Source organism: Thunnus thynnus, chromosome 5, assembly GCF_963924715.1.
Source record: "Thunnus thynnus chromosome 5, fThuThy2.1, whole genome shotgun sequence".
Classification (NCBI taxonomy): domain Eukaryota; kingdom Metazoa; phylum Chordata; class Actinopteri; order Scombriformes; family Scombridae; genus Thunnus; species Thunnus thynnus.
Genome location: NC_089521.1, coordinates 25339132 through 25357090, shown reverse-complemented (window position 1 = coordinate 25357090; position 17959 = coordinate 25339132).

Here is a 17959-nt window from a genome sequence, read left to right as displayed (position 1 = left end):
AATAAATTATTGAATTAACATACAAATAAAACAAAATGTACCTTGAAAACCCATGACACATCAGCTAAATAACAACACACCAAAATACCAGTGCCTCCATCACTCAGATTGATAACCTGTGAAACTGAGAGAGGAGATGAAGGAGTGGTCTGCTCATTCACCACTACACTAACTGTGCCAAGAGCTTTCAGGTATGTCACCAATTTGCATTCATGCGCTATACAGGGACGTAATGACCCTTCCGTCTTTTATAGTTTCCTTGGGGTATACAGCCCACTGAATATGTGCAGTGGTTTTCCTCCCGCTGGCCCTGCCCGCGGGTTTCTGCTTCGGCCCATAGACTTTATATTGTGGTGACCTCACAGATTTTTAAATCGCTTTTGTCAGCTCGGGGAAGGTTTTACAAATATAAAACTTCCATGGATCAAAAATTCATAATAGAAAGAGTCATAATTTACCTTATTTGCAGTTTGAGATGTCCTGTCGACGGTTTTACAAACGTCTCTTTTACAACGGTGGTCTATGGGGAAAATGCTTTTTGGGCCGCAGGGGGATTTTTCGCTGCAATACCACAAGTGGCCACTGGGTAAAATTGGCTGCAAGGCTGTATCCAGCTCTTATAACACATCCATGGGTTTTTCCAACCCAGTTTGGATGAAACCACGCCCACTTCTGTATGATTAGAGCTTTGACGGCTGCGTTCCCTTGAAGACCACGCTCACGTAGGCAAAATATGACAGCTACAGTAGCTTGGAAAAAAGCTTTTTCAAAGATTACTAAGATTCTTTCTAAAGATTCTTGCTTCTCATACACAGTTTTTATGGCCTGCCAGATGTCCCCAGTACGAGCAGGTAGCTATTACGTTAACACTAATACCGGGGTACTGTTTTGTTGACCTTTTCTTGTGCAGCAGAATCAGAATCCTGAAAATACAAAACATGCAAAATGTTCTGAGAAAATAAAACAAAATAGTGATGGTGATCTGAGAATAATAACAAGTCAATGACCATAACATTAGCTTGGAATGACTTGAAAATAAATTTCATAACTACCGGGCATAATGCATTAGGACTTTGTGACAATACATCCATTAACAGTAATCATGGATTTGATGGACTCAGACAAGTGTACTATCAATATATTGATCGAAACATATTAAAATTTTAATGAAAGATTGAATATCTTTAGTGGGGGCACACCCTTTCTGGAAACAGCAGATGTGGTAGAGATAGTCATCTATTTCTTTAAAAGGTAGTTTAAACCCCCCAGCTAGTCTCTGTCAAAAACAATTACTTTGACAGCATTGGAAAACTTCATGATTGGTAAGACTGACGCATACTGAATTACTTCCCTTCAGGTGAGGGTTTTCAGTTGTTTCAGACAAACATTTTCAGTCTCACATCTGTTTTGAAGACCAAATAAATTAAATTGCTCGCAACTTCAAACTAGGGCTGCAACTAACAATTATTTTCTTGATTAACCATTTAATTGTTTAGTCCATAAAATGTGAAAAAGTAGGAAAAAATGCCAATTTTAGTGTCATTTGAAGAAGCCCAAGGTAACTTCTTCAAATGTCTTGCTTTGTCTGACAAACAGTCCCAAACCCCAAGATATTTAATTCACAATGATATAAAATAGAGAAAAGCAGCAAATCTGCATATTTGAGAAGCTGGAACCAACTATTTCTTTTGCATTTTTTCCTTTAAAAATAATGAGACAATTATCAATTATCAAAATAGAATTGCTGAATAATTTTCTTTCGATCAAATTAAAGATTAATCAACTAAACATTGTAGATCTACTTAAAACCCTGCCCATATTACATTTTTGACATTTTTACTTGGCAGTTATTTTGTAACCAAATCAAAAGTTCATATTCATGTATTTTATGCACATCTAGGACTAAAGAGAACTAAATCACCTGACTCACCAGAAAGCAGTTATTGTATTGGTAAATCAAATAAATAGTTACATTTTATATTTAAAATGTCACTTAAGCATTTCATTATGAAGTTCTTGTTAAATGGAATAATTAGCAGTTAGGACTGTAAAATTAATTATTTCATATTATTTTTATTAAATCTGTTCCCACAGGATCAAATTGACTTCCGAGTAACACTACCCTTTATACAGCAATCCGAAGTATGTTTTAAATTATATTTTCTCTTCAGGAGTAGTATTTGTATTTAATTATTTAAGAATATGTAGACTCAGTGCTTTTTATACTGAGGTATTACCAGACTGAAATTATGTCTGAGCCCTGTTCAGACCAAAAATTCTATTTGTATCTATTAGTGTGGGCATGTTGCTTCAGGTAGCAGTGAGATGATGAAATATGATACAAGGTACAGTTTGAGGGATAGATCCATGCGTTTTGAGACTAATCAGATGCCAAAACACTGCATAGGACTTTATAATACTGCAAGTCAGTATTTTACAACCCTGGCAAGTCTGGAAACATGACAGGAAACATTTTTATATATAAGATTTTGCAATCCCAAACACTGGATGTGTCAACTATGGGAGTTTAAAAAATAGAACTATCATAATTATTTTATTTTTTAGAAATTACATTAGTAGAACTGTTTTGTGCTTGATGTGTGTGTGATGCACAATTACTTTTGTAATAATTATTACTTTTGATTGTCATTTAAGGAACAAAATAATGTCAACATGTGTATCAGCGCGAGGAATCTCTGAGTTCTTCAAGACCTACAATGTAAATTCTCAATAATCTCCCAGAAATGTCAGTATCAATCAGTACAGTGTTGACATCTTGTATCGGAAACCAACTTGAATGCCTATTGCAGCACTTTTAAAATTCAAATAGGTTCAAGGATAGGTTTGGACTTTTTACAAGTCTATCTCAATACAATATTCAAATGTCAAATGTATGATGTATGAAGTTAGTAGTGGTCAAAAATTATTTCTCCTCTTCATAATCATAATAGCCATAAAGCAATCCCTTCCTAACATGATCCAACTGTATAAAATTAGGGACAAATCCACAATGTTGCCAAGCAGAGAGCGCCACTAACTTTTTAGTGCTTCTCCTCAACTTTAGAATATATGTTTTACACAGAACAAGGATTGTGAAGTTTGTCCTCCAATCTGGGGGTACATATAGATAGCTTAACCGCCACGTTTCACATACCCAGTTGACACACACACATACGCTCTGGCAGCCACAATGCAGCTAGAATGCGATGCCAGATGCAGTGGATATTGTGGGTTACACAGCCAGTATGGACAGGAAGAATGATCACAGCCACCAGTAACTCTCCACATATATATTGGCATGTGAGTGGTGATCAAGACAGACATGAAAAAATACAAACCTATCCTTCAGGTGTGTGGGGAGCACAGATAAGCATACAGTGTACAACTTGACTTTTTGGCAAAGAGACATTATAATAATTTAAAGGAATACTCCCATAAAAACCTATGTTTTGGTATCAAGACCTTGTAAGCTTGAAAGACAGCTTGGAAATGTTACAGTGGATGCCAGTGGTTATCCAGTTTCCATAGAAACTTTGAAAAGCATGATCCACTTCTGAATTGTCCATCCATATGCTCAATATGTTTCCTACACGCTTACAGTGGGCGAGGGATATTCAAAACATGGGCATTCCTTTTTATATTGTTCCATTGCCTCATCTACCTCAACTAACAATTTGCATTATATGTGATTGTTATTATTTTATCACATTATGATTGGGGGTTTTTATGTACTTTTGATTCCTTAAAGTTTTCTTTTATTTCTTGATTTATTTTCTTGTATTTGTATTTTGCTTTAAGCAATCGCACACAATAAATAGTATAATTAGAAAATGCAATTTCGGAAGAAATTAGGTGTTATTGCGTTAAGCTGAAATTAATTGCATTGCATTGCTGGAAGCTGAATAGTATTAAAATTCTACCGAGACTACCGTTGCCTGCAGGTGGGATCTAACCTACGACCTTGTGTTTGTAAGGCAGCAATGCAATGAACTGAGCTTTCAGCAGTCACACAATAAAGAGCGAGAGGAACAAAGTGTGGTTGCTGCAGGTGCAGCAACTGCTGTCTGCTGTCTTTCAAATATAATGTTGAAATACAGAGTTAAAACAATGGAACAAATAAATCACTGTTCGAATGCTTTATGACTGCACAGTACCTCAGAACTAAAAGGGGAGAGGGAAAGAATTAGGAAGAAAGGATTTTTTCCCTGTTACACATGAATAAATCAATTATTCATGTGTACAGAGCATTTTAATGTTGTAGCTCACCCTACTTAATATAATGGTCTTACATTTTGTATGTAAAATCTTTATCTGTGGTGTAACTAGTAATTTAAAAAGTACGATATTTAGCTCTAACGTACCTCAAAATTGTGCTTGCATACAGTAATTGAGTAAATGTACTTTGTTATTTCCAACCTTTCCATCACATAATTATTTTACCACTGCCATGGATTCTATAATTTCTGAAATATGCAATGATTTGACGGATAAGGAGGCATTTTAAAATGTGGATAATTCCATTATTTATTAGATCATAACCAAATGTGATAAAGAGGTCAAAACTTGGCAGTCAAACAAAAATAATATATGATCATTCAAGTTCTTGCAAAACATTGCTAAATAATGTAGATTGGAGAATGATAACCAGAAACTTGGCAAGGATGTTTGTTTATTGCAGCTGTGAACGGGAAAGCCTCCCTTTTACTGGTATCAGTTCACCACTTACAGAGAGGAAAAAAAGAGGAAGAAATATGAACATCTGCACAGAAATATGATTTCGAAAGTAGCCAATATGATAGGCATGCTTTCTTCATAGTGACTCTGCTCAGTGTGAGTGAAGGCTGGTCCCTATATTCAGAACAGCAGTTTATGTAACTCACATCATATGTTATTACCTCCCGCTGAGCCAATTCATGATCAATGCCACCCCTTTATCAGCTTTTTTCCTTGGCCTCTCTGCATGACCTCTGCTTATCCTTGCATGTTTCATGTTTCAAACTAAGTTGTGTAATACCAAGACAGAGTCCAGCATTCACTCATCAAACTCACAATATCATAAATTTACATCGCCTGTGGGGCTCAGCCGTTCAGAGAAGAAGAAGAGACCGACAAGTTCAAATCCCACCATAACCATATTAAATGTCTCTATTGCTCTTTCCCTCCAGTGTGTTTGGCACAACCATGTTCAATTATCATATAAATGAGGGTAAGTTGACACTATGTGGTAGACACTGGAGGGTGAGAGGCATGAAATCCTCACTGATTAGAGGACCCTGAATAACAAACTGCTTTCTGTGCTGGCTTGCTGCAGCCCTTTTACACTCAAGATAACTGCTGTCTCCTGCAGACAGCTCTCTGGAATGATGCTTGACCTGACGTGCATGGCCAGGATTAAGATGGATTATGGGTGAAGAGGATGGCACGCCAGGTTGGTGTCCATTTCATCATCTGAGGCATGTTTCCACTTAGCTTGGCCTTTTATCTGACCGTAAAAGAACTGTAGTGAAGATCATCTGTCTATTCACACACAGAGCTCACAAAGAATTGTTTGCACATGCAACATCACCTGATGACATACCTGCATATTGTGATTGTAAAGCCATCTACAAAAACTTACACTTTTAAAAGCAAATTTGCAAGTCTAATGTAACATGAACTTCTACCAAACTGAAGCCAAATAATATCAAAAGGAAGGGAAGTAGTTTCATACATCATTGTCTATTAACTAAGATGCTGTGGTGAGTATTTTTGAAATTTCTTTATTCATCATCCTAAAAGCCTTATAATTTTGTTGTCTGAATTTGTTCAAGTGAAATGAAAAATATAGTGATACTCAGACTCACTCACCACTTCTGGAAACAACTATTTTATGACCATTTTGTGCCATTTTAACAAAGGAATTTCTTCAATTTCTCTTCTTGCGCCGCAGTTATTGTAGGACAAACATACGCATGTGAAAGAACCTGAGAGTATTCAGTAATAAAACTTAAAATACTATGTATATTTTTCTCTGCTGAATAACTTATATGTAATACATTGCCTTTGAAAGTAAACATCAACACTCTTGGTCCTTTATTATGCAGTTCCATGGAGAAATAATTTAACTCTGGTTTTGAAGCACTGTTGTGTCAGAGCATTCATTAAACTTCCCCCCAATAAAATTTAAAAAGTACTCAAAAATAATGCTAGATATGAAGTTTCTTCTTAGAAAACAAACTTTGTTAATGTACCCGTATTTTGTTTTTGTTTTTCCTTTGACTCTATGATGATGAGATTGGTGAATGGTGAAACTGAAATCTGGCAAAGGATGAAAAATCTGGTTTTGATGAAGACTCTCATCTATCAGCGGTTTGGTAGCTGATATACTCCAACTTTGCTTGCTGAATGTTCCATGAGAGTGTAGGAAATCTGTCAAACACAGCTTGAATTATCACACTTTTATGTAGAAGGTTTGCCAAAATCAACTGGGGTAACTTTCGGATGATTTCTTTGTCAAACAGTGCATGAAATTAAAAATGCTTTTGACAGTGACTATCTGTCACACACCATTTCTGACCATGTAAATTGCAAGTATTGAAGCTGAAATAAATTTTCCTTTTAACTGTCCCATAAGAGTACACCATGATATGTTGTTGAAGGTTTGATGGGGTTGTTGATCAATAACAATGATGTAATTATTGTTTTCCCAGACTTATGTGTCTGCAGTCACTTTGCAGCTCATATTTTTGGTTTGGAAGAAGCACGCATGCATGTGTTCTGAAGCCAAAAAAGCAAAATGACAAAATATATTTTCATTATGCAGTATTTTGTATTGTGAAATATTAGATCTTCACTGGATATTTCTCATTTCCTGATGGCCCTCTGTTGTATATTGTACAAATGTGATTTTAGTATTTAAATCAAAAACGTGTTGTGCCAGACACCTGTTGATTTTGTGACAATACAGAGACTAATAAAAGTTATGAATTACTTAATGCCTTTTCAAATTATTTTATTTTGGGTGCATCACATGGTAGTACTTATGAAGAACTGTTTTGTGTGTGACTGGGCCTCTAAAAAGTGTGACTGGGCCTCTAAAAAGTAAATTTAATGAAACAGTTAAGCAGTATTCAGCCAGAACACGAAGCAAATTTCACTCATGCGAGATGAGCACTGGATCATTTGTGTTTTTTCACCCCTAACAGCCAAAATAGTCATAAAGCCCCAGGATATGTGCAAATTTTTTGCTCAAATTGAAATATTTTTAACTCACACAGACGTGTATTCACGTCACTTTGCGTCATCTGTTGCCGATTTTGTGCCTACTCTGCGTCTACTACTGCATCTTATTATATATATATATATATATATATATATATATATATATATATATATATATATATATATATATATATATATATATATATATATATATATAGGGGTCATGACACAAAAAGGCAAGGCAAGGCAATCTTATTTATATATCATTACAGTTAAACTCAATGTGCTTTACATTAAAGTGCATAGGGCAACAAGTGACATGAGAATATATTTCATAGAATACATCCTCCCACCAGACACTAACAAACCACACAACCATCCCACGGACACACATGCACACACAGCCTTACATATATTACATTGACTTTGATTGATTTCCTGGAGACTTACCCCAACCCTTAACCCCCTATCATAACCCTAACCTTACCTTGACCTTAAACCAAGTCATGCTGAATCAGTACTTCTGCATGCAAATCGCGGCTCAGTATGCTGGTGTCTTACAACTTCCCTAAAACATGAAAATCATAAATGAAGACAAACTATACATCACAGGAAGGGAAGCGTTTAGCCACAACTTTTGAAACACGACACAAATGCTTTGTCCTCCAAAGTCCCCTTATATGGAGTGTAATGAAAACTGATTGGATCAATTACAGCATCAGCACTGACTCATAGGAAGATGAGGGACTGTCTGTGTCTCGTCTCATCTGGGTTGTTGCTCAAAGCTTTTATCACACAGAATACATTTTTAATAAAGACAGAAATGTAGCAAGGGGCAAATGAATGCATGCTCTGTCATAATGCCGCTTTAATGACAAAGAATGAGATACTATCAAAAACCTGACTGTGTGCATAACCCCTGTCATTAGCTGGCAGATGTATCCAGAAACGAAGACAAAATGAGAAAGACAAAAAAAGATAAATACTTTACAAGCTTATTGGATTTCGAAAAAGGTTGACCATTCTCACGAGGCTTCAGAGCGACACACTTGTGTTGTTATGACTTGATGATTAACATTCTCTTTGGAAATGAGAAAAAAACCTGACAAAAACAGTTTCTCTAAAAAGGTCACATTCTGTTTTTCTTTCTTTTTTGTTGCTTAACTTGTTTGAGGCATTCAAGCAACATGATGATAGTCAAGGCAGAGCAGATGGAAGACTCCCTATACATTTTAAAGTAGGAATATATCTGAACCCTTGGCGTGTAAAACACACTATGGACTTTATTGAGTGAGGTATATAGCTGTAAATTTGTCCAGCTGCATGTATGTTCACTGAGACATATATGCATTTCAGTGACGCACGATATATCTCTGGCTTGACATCAAGGAAATCTTGGCATAAAACAAAAGGTCAGGTTCCTCTGAGATGAAACCTGACAGCTCAGGTTACGATGTTCCCAGAACCATGTCGTTATATACTGCACCTAAACGCTAAATTGATTTAAAGTTCATATATTTTTATGATTATAAGTCATATACTACATATGAATCTAGGTTTTGAAGCCCATGAGCTGCTGTTTTGCACAGTATGTGATAAATTGTTCTGCATATATTTATAAATATAAATCAGTGAGGTATTGAGTTGTTGAATATCTTGAGTATTTATATAACCTGAGGTATAAGAACAGTAGTAAATGAAACTACAAATTACCTGGAGTGTCTTTGACTTAATCCTTGGTCTTCATGTTGGTTGCCTTATCCTCCGTCCTTGTCTATTCCAGCCTACACAAGGCCATCCTTTGCATAAATGAATAATATATTAAATTAGAACATTTTGCGGTGCACACTATAAAATGTCCATGTTCTGTAAGATTGTATTCATAGATTTTTGGCAATGTGTTTTGCATTGTTTATTGTACTGCAATGCAACAAGGTCCTTTTTTTTTGTAATTTGGATTTTTCATTTTTTGTACTCACAAAAACAAACACACAAACAAATAAACAAACAAAAACAATACTAGTGAATGAATTGTAACTTTAAGTGGTTCCTTACTTTATATAACGGAAAGGCACACAGCAAGATTTTTCATGTGATTAGGCCAACAACAGATAAAAATAATCTATGACTTTTAATCGAGATTCTGCAGATTTGTGTTACTGATTAAAACCTGTGTGGGAACCATTACTTTTGTGCTACTCCGACCAGTAGATGTGGTGATATTTCCCAGGATAAGTGAAATCTTTGAGCTGCTGGTGGTGGTACAGTACAGGAAAAGTCAAGGGCTCACGAGGCTTCATCCTCTGGAGACCAAGAATGGCTCTACAAAATTTCATGGCAATCCATGGCAGTAGTTATTGAGATATTAAAGTCTGGACCAAAGTGGTGGACCAACTGACAGACCAGCACTGCAAACCAGAGAGCCACGTCGCTAGTATAGATAAAAATATATTGGCCTTATCCGAAAATTAGGCCAACGATTGAAAAAATCATCATCTTTTATTACCCTGACGATTTATCTTATTTAGCAGAACAAAATGTTGGTATGGACACATTACAAATCAAAACTTGGTCTCCTAAACAGCAGTGAAAATACCTCTTGCATTTTCATGGTATCCATTTATGAAAAGTTATTCCAAAATATGAGTGTGTGTGCAATTTTTGAAAGTGTGTCTGTATTTTTTTTAATGGTCTTTCAGTGTATCGGTCACAAACATTTTTCCAAGGAAGTGATTTAATGATGCCTTTTATATTTTTGACCACAAGAGAACCCAGAGGAAAGGATGTGTGTGTGTGGGACATTCATGATATTTTGTGAACAGATCAGAGTTAGTGGGATGACGTGCATGGCATTTGGTCATTTTTTCCACAACAATTCAACTCCCACAGTCAGATGGCAAATGCTATATTGACAGAAAAACAGGGATTTAGAGTAATTAGTATAGATATTTTTGAGATATATCGACATATTTGAATATCTGAAGACTTGACTTGACAAATCCTGATTATTTTCTCATTTAGTCCTTGGAGATATCAGCATTCCTGCATCAGGTGTCTAAGGTCCCCTGTGATCTGCACAGCATCCAAATTCAATACTCACACATCATGATGCCGTTCAACTCATAAAAATATTTGAAAGCACTGGCGTCGCAGCCTGTAATTCTGAGTTCCTCCTGGTTGAGGTTGCATACCTGGAATTTTAGAGGCCAGTGCGTCATGACAAGCAAAGTGTAAGCACAGGTACTCATAGATTTACACTTTAATACAAACACTTCTCTCAAGATGCCAATATATGTCAGAGGGTTTAAACACACAAGCAGATGGATGTGGTCAGTGACAGTATTTTCAAACTGGAAAGCCACACAGATGTGTTGTTATTCTTATAGTTGTATTTATTTAGAACAGGTTCTTATTTGTATTAATGGGCTTGTGCTTCTTGGGCTGATACCAGCAAACTCCCTGTAGCATGTACAGCACATAAAGTGGATGTCTGTTTTTATTAATTGGACTTGAGTTCAGTGGAGGAGGAAATTGCACCTTTTAGAAAAACTAATATAGAAGATTAAACAATACAAATACATTTCCTTGTGCCCTGTATGGTCCACCCCTCAGGATGCATAATTCTATATGATTGCACAACTAAAAAGAAAAAAAAAACATATAAAAATATACTTTTGCTGCTGGACATACATTGTCTCTGAATATTGAGAGATACTTTGATTAGATTACCTTTAATTAAACTTGAAGACATTTGAAGCTTGATGATTACACCAACAGGGACTAGAAATGAAGCTTCCAGATTTATGCTGTACAGTCTGGAGTGATACAAGTCTGGAGGATATTATTCTATTATATAACAAAAAGGTTGGAAGGTGTCCACCAGATAATCAAATCTGGTAATTTAAGTAATGGATTGAATATATTGACTATATTGACTGTACACACTGTATAAGTCTCTAAGATGATTGCAAAGGAGCACATTCAAATGTCAAGTGGCCGCAGGTTAATATAGCTATAAATTTTGCCAGCTGCCTTTAAACTTAAATTATTACACAGTTTACAGGACATGATGTTTCAAAATAACAAATAAGGTTATCATTTCATTAAATATCCTCCAGGTGGAACAACAACAAAAAGAGCAGCAGTCTGACTTTCAATCCTTCAGCTTAATAGATGCTTTTAAAATGCATTTGTTGGCTTTTGTGCAGTGTCAGTGATTGAGACCAGGCAGTAGTCAAGTCATGCCAAGTGTTCTTGTGTAGCTTATAATATATCTATTTTAATATATCGAAGGGCTTTATAGAAAAAAGACAAGAAAATTCCTAAAAAGAAAACTTGGTAGAAAGAAATGGAGGAAAGCTCAGGTAAGGTAAGTCAGTAGTTTGATATTGTGGTGTCTGGTGACGGTGTGATTATACTTGTCCACAGTTTCTCATTATCATAGAGGCAGTTATACAGTGAGCCCTGCTGCTGGATTGTGAAAACCAGAAACATTAGTGCATAAAGTTTTACCTAAACAAACAACAACATAGTGCAAAACAAAAGCATAGCAACCAATGGCACTGCTGTAAACCCAGCACTCCAATTAATGAGATAATTTCTCATTGACATGTTTAAGCCATTTTCGATGTAAAACAATCAAAAATAATTTCAGTACTTGAACTTATTGACCCCTTGTGTAAATTGTATGTATCTCCACCATGAACTAGCAGAAACTGTGCTTTTATGTTACTCATCATCTAAGATTATTAGCTCATAGTTAAGGTAAGAAGCATTTTATATACTTTTGATTGAGGTTGGAATTATATGGATAATTCAGGCTGTTGGAATATTGGTTAAGGTTTAGTTCTTAAAAATTATAGTCATATCCTGAGACGTCATGCCCATTCAGTCCTCATTTTAAAGATTGGATGGCTTTAGAAATTGTTAAATTCTACTTTCACAATAAACGTTCTTAATTAACCTAAATGGTATAATATATAAACAACAGTTGCTTTTCTGTATGTTTCTGCCTGGCACTGAAATTTGTCCCACAATAACAGGGGATGGACATAATTAGATTTTTACAAACAGTCAGAGGTTTCTAAAAACAGTAGCCATATGTTTGTGAGTGCTGGCTAGCTAACCAGCTAATGTTACCCCTGAGTTTAAGGTCTTTTCACTAACATTTTTTGTTTAATATTTCTACATATTACCAATACAATATTGAACAGCAAATAATTTAAGTGTCCTTCAATTATACTTCTAGATTATAGGGGGCCGTTTGATGATAAACATAGTAACCAAAGCAGATGATTCATGGTTACAACACTGGATCAACATTAAAATATGCATGGTGAAACTGTGCCCCATCAAAAATGGGAATGCATGTCACCCCTGGTCACACAACCATTACTTGACAACTTGTGTAACGGTAAAATAAGGGAAAAAATCAGCTGAAAATGAAAACTTCCCATACGTATACAGTAGAAATCCTTAAACAAAAGTATCCACGCCGCTCATCCATCACCATGACACCACTTCTCTATCTAGTAATCTCTCCTTTAATAGTTTTGTGATAGGACAAAGTAATTATGAATGTGCATGGATCACTTAGTGTGTTTGTACTATGGGACATAGCTTCCTTGCCTGGCCATTGTCCTTGTCTGTGGCACCTTCAGCTGACCTATTTTAAAACTGGGCAAATAATGCCCCTCCCTCCTCTGTGTATTCCCAAAGTCAACACTGATTGCCATAATGTATTTGCACAGGATACGCCAATGAACAAAAAGGGAACACTGAATAAACACAAAGGACAAGTGTTCATTATATCTATTCATAGTATCATGTCTAGCTACCACTATTACCTCACAGCCCCGACTGCTCCCTGGTTTACTTATCAATGTGTCTCTGAAGATTCTCAGTCATCCAGGTCATGCTATATACAGAGGAGCTGAGTCAAGGCAACAGGAATTCTTGTTTTTGCCTTTCATCCAAAAGGCCTCCTCAGTTCTGACTTTCATTTTAAGTACATCACATTTATGAGGATTCAATTATACAACTTAGATGATATTGGGAACCTAACAGTATAGTGTTATAGTATATATAGTGTTACTTGAATGGATTGAGCTCCCCACCTAAATAAAGACAACACAAATACAATAATATTAATAAAGACAACACTCAACCTTGACACTAAATACATTTCTCAAACCACATCAACACATCAGGGCTTTTGTCACTGATCCACATCTGAAGAATATATACTTTTGCCATATATCAACATATTCTCACATTATACTTCAATTTAACATGTTTTGCACATCACTCAAATCTACTGTAAGCTACAGACCAGAGGGTTAGAGGTGGTGAGGTGACAGTCATAAATCTTGGCTTTGACATTCTATAATTTATATTTTTACGTTTAACCTTGTTTGGGTCTTTGAGGTCATTATGGGTCATCTACCAGGCTATCATGTGAGAGGTGTTATGCTGCGTTCACACTTATGGATACAAAGTCAGCAGCCTCTAGCCTCATGAATCAGTAGTTCTGTACGTGTGTTGCATTGGGCACGTGATTTACATACTCTGCTCCGACTGGACAGTTGTTTTCTGATGTAGCCGCTGTGAACCAACAATGTCGGCATCTTTTAATGGTCCTAGTAGCTTGTTAAATACACATCATAGAGAAACTAGTGACTGAGACAATCAGCTTTTCCTCATTTTTGTTTAAAGGTATTGAATGGAGTAGTAAACAACTTGACCACATGAATCAAAACCAGTGCGTTTGGCTATTGCTGGTTGTTGCTTGCACTGCGTCAGAGGACATTCGCATAAAGTTGAGTGCTTTTTGAATCTCTCTAGCTCAGCAGGGGGCACTAGGCTGTGGTGCCAGGTCTCATTCACAATGAATAGCAGCTATCACTGTCCCAGCTTTTGAGTATGCATGTTAGCGTCACATGAGTCAAGTTGTACATGGGTGTTTAACTGCCTTGGAAAGGGTGTGAGGACGGCATTTTAAATGGCTGATAACTGGTGTTGTAGACCACCTCCTCAACTGAGTGATGGTTGTTCCAGTTTGACATCCTTCACTCCTCTTTCAAACCACTCTGTGTGTTACTAGGCTTGAAAAACATTCCCCTGAGTTTCTCCGGCCATGTATGGAATAACAATGTTGTTGCACCTCTCCAGGCTTAAATGACCCCACAGAGGTTAAATACCTGTGACTCCCCACCAGTCAGTCAGAACTGAAGAAACCTTTTGAATGAGAAGCGTAACAAGAGCTTAGCCCTTCTGGATGAATCAGTATTCTACCAGCAAACCAACTGGATCATGCACCATAGGTTTACTGATTTTAGAGAATGAACATGAGCACACTACTGTCTGTGTTTGGCTGGTGGAGTTAGGGGGGTGATCACACTGGAAACGTTTTTGAGAGTTTCAGTTTATTTTCAGTGGGTTTGAAACTATTTGTGTTCTTGGTGAGTTGCTTTTTTTATGTAGTGTGCACCATGTGTGCTTTGGAAAAAAGCCCTAAGTTCAAACATCTTGTACTTTGAAGAGGATTTTTTCCTACAGTAGAGATCCATGTTGTTGCTAAGTCAGCAGATCCATTTGATATGCAGAGTTTTACTCATGTTTTGTTTTATTCAATATATTGTACCTGCTAAAATTTGTTCTTACAACTTTTTGGTCACTTGGGGTTTGCGTGACACATCACAAACAACATTGACAAAGTTTCACCTTATAAAATTGATATAGTGGACATGTTAGCAACCAGTTGCCTATTTACTAATCAAGCAGATCCAGAGCAAAAGTAGCATTCATTGGAAGTTGTATTTCTGACACCTAATGAATGTAAGTAATATTCACTCTCTTTTTAGTTTTGCTCTCTACCAATCTCTGGGAGAAATATCTGGCTCTATGGTTTCTAAATGATCCATCATGCTCGCCACCTAGTCGCTAACTTTGTCTGTGAACCATTTTATGCTGGGCAGGTAGCATCCAAAATGTTTGAGGGGGGGTTTTTTGTTTGTTTTTTTTTTTTGCTTTTTTCTGCCTGCTGCATGTGGAGACCATGAGAGCACTGAGACTGAATGAAAACAGTAAAGCTGTGGTCTGAAACACCAAACCAATGAGCTGAAAATGTCAGTATAGCGTCATACTGTTTTATACAGTCATATAGTTTTTTTGCTTATAGTGTCATACAGTTTTAAAATTATATGACACAACAGTATGAGAAAAACTGTATAAGTTACTGCTTGTTTATTTGCTTTAGTACAGATCAAGGAAATGGGTCTGCCACATTGTCAGCACAGAAAATGTCCCTGAAAGAATGTGAATCTGGACAAGTAATTTACACTTGGTCTTTTTATTTATTGATTGATCGGAGTAAGGCAATGAACCATCCACTGCCGGCCAGCCTTCAGTTCTTTTCCTTTACTCTTTACCTTTTCTGTCATACACAAACACACATACACACGCATGCATGCACACATGCACACGCACTGTAACAATTACCATAAAAATTAGAAAACTGTTTCATATGCGCAGTAGGTTTTGGCGTTAAATATGGCTTTCATAGTGAGAAAACCTACTGTGGCTCTGAATGGCATTAATGTTAATTGTATTTCCACAGGACTACTTGGACATGTACCATTAATATCGCAAACGATAAAACAGAAGTGTTCTTTTGTTCCTTCATGATTTGATCTAAGAGTCGCACCAGTGTAGAAATGTGAACTTTGTCCTTGCATAAACTTTGCAACGGAAATTAATGAAAGAAAATACTTATACTCAATCAGGATATTTACATAAGTAAGATTTCTTTGATATCTTTTATTGCTTTTATGTTGTTGTTGTTGTTTTCTCTTTTTCCTTAAGCCTTCCTGAAAAAAATTGGGGCTGCTTAAAATGACAAACACATTTCTGACTGTGTGTGAGCACACAGAGATCCAGACATGCTGTAAAAAGATAAATATCCGGCCGTCTAGCAGAAAGCCTTTTCCTACTCTTGCAGGACTGCTGCTTCTTCACACACTGCTTCTTCAGAAGATCCTAATCTATGAGGTACCTTTTTCCTTTGCTTCTCTCAGATTTTCTAATTCATCATCTTTTTAAAAAAAACTTGATGTCACCTTCATCTTTCTGTGTATTTAATTAGAATTATCCAGAGCAGGTGAAATCTGATTTATTCTCTAAATGCAGCACTCCTCCACTCACCTTTTCATTCTATTATCCTTAAATCAGTAAATAAACTCCATGATCTAGGCCAAGTGACTGATTATGCACTGAGACGAAAGCTAAATATTGGCTGTGATTATACACTTTGTTTAACAAAGGAATTGATATGATAATGCAATCTTAACCTCATTGTGTATGTACACACAAAGCTAATTTCTGTTGACGCAGTTGGGTAAAACCTCTTTGCAATCTGTTTGCTGCATATTGAAACAAAGTAGGCTACCATCATTTCAACTACTTTAACCACTAGAACCAGTAATGGAACATGCTGTGCAATTAATAAAGACATGTCATAATAAAGGCTTTTAACACAGTTTTGTTCCTGCTCCTACAAAAATGTCAACCCTTCTCTTTCTAAAGTACACCAGATGTATCATTTGAAAATACTGAAATTTTGACCTGGTGATGGTGCTGGAGGAAAAGTTAAGGAATAGCCAAAGTTATTACAATTCATCTTGTGGAGGGACACGTGTACCAAATTTCATAATTTCACTCAAAACCACAAATACAAATCTCATGGTGGCACTAGAAGAAAGAATCAAAGGATCACCAAATTTATTAGGATTCACTGTGAATGAAATTTATAAAATTTTGTGCCAATCCATTAAGTGGATGTTGAGATTTTCCATTGGATAAGTGAAAACTCCGACCTAACTTGTGGCACTATAACACTATAAATGCCTACAACAATCATGGCAAACCATCCAAACGTCTTTGACTGTTGAACAACTGGACTGACAAAATAATGTGTATATATATGTGTTTTTTTCTCTTCCTCTTTTTTCTTTATTTTGTAGTGGCCTTTCCATCCCTCATTATTTTATTTGATGTAACTCTGTTTATCTTGTCTTGAGCTCTTAGGAGACATATTTGTATAAGCTCTTAACTTTCTACCTTTCATGCACAAACGTTTGTTTACTTTAAATTAATGTATAGCTGAGTACATGTAGGTAAAACTGTTTTTGTATTTGTCTTGTCTTTCTCTGATCAAATTTTTAAATATTTTATGAATATTGCCCTACCATTAGTGTGACTGTAAAGACAATTACAGGTAAACAGATCAGTGTTGCATCTGTAAAGAGATATATCTGTGCTCAGTCAGGCTTGCATGCACAAATGCATATAACAAAAATACACATAAACCATGCCTGTATAAACAGACCTACACACAAGCCATCTTAACTGTACCCTATCAATCATGACAAGGCAGGCGAAGTCACTAACATCTGCCAAGGCATGAGAAGACAATTAATCGAGTCTGGGTTGGCACATAAACAAAAGACAGTCATGACTGTTAATTTATGTTCAGCAGGTAGACGTGGTGACAACAGGAACTGGGTCAAACTACATTTTTCATCCTCCCAGCTCAGACGCTGTAATATGTAATGCTTAAAACTAACCTGGAGACGCAGACACAAACACAGACGCACGCACACGTATAATGTTCCGTTGCCTTTTCCATCTTCACATTACTCATCCACCTGTCCTAAAACTGTCACAACTAGATAGTTTTAATGCCTTTGCCACATCCAAAGTA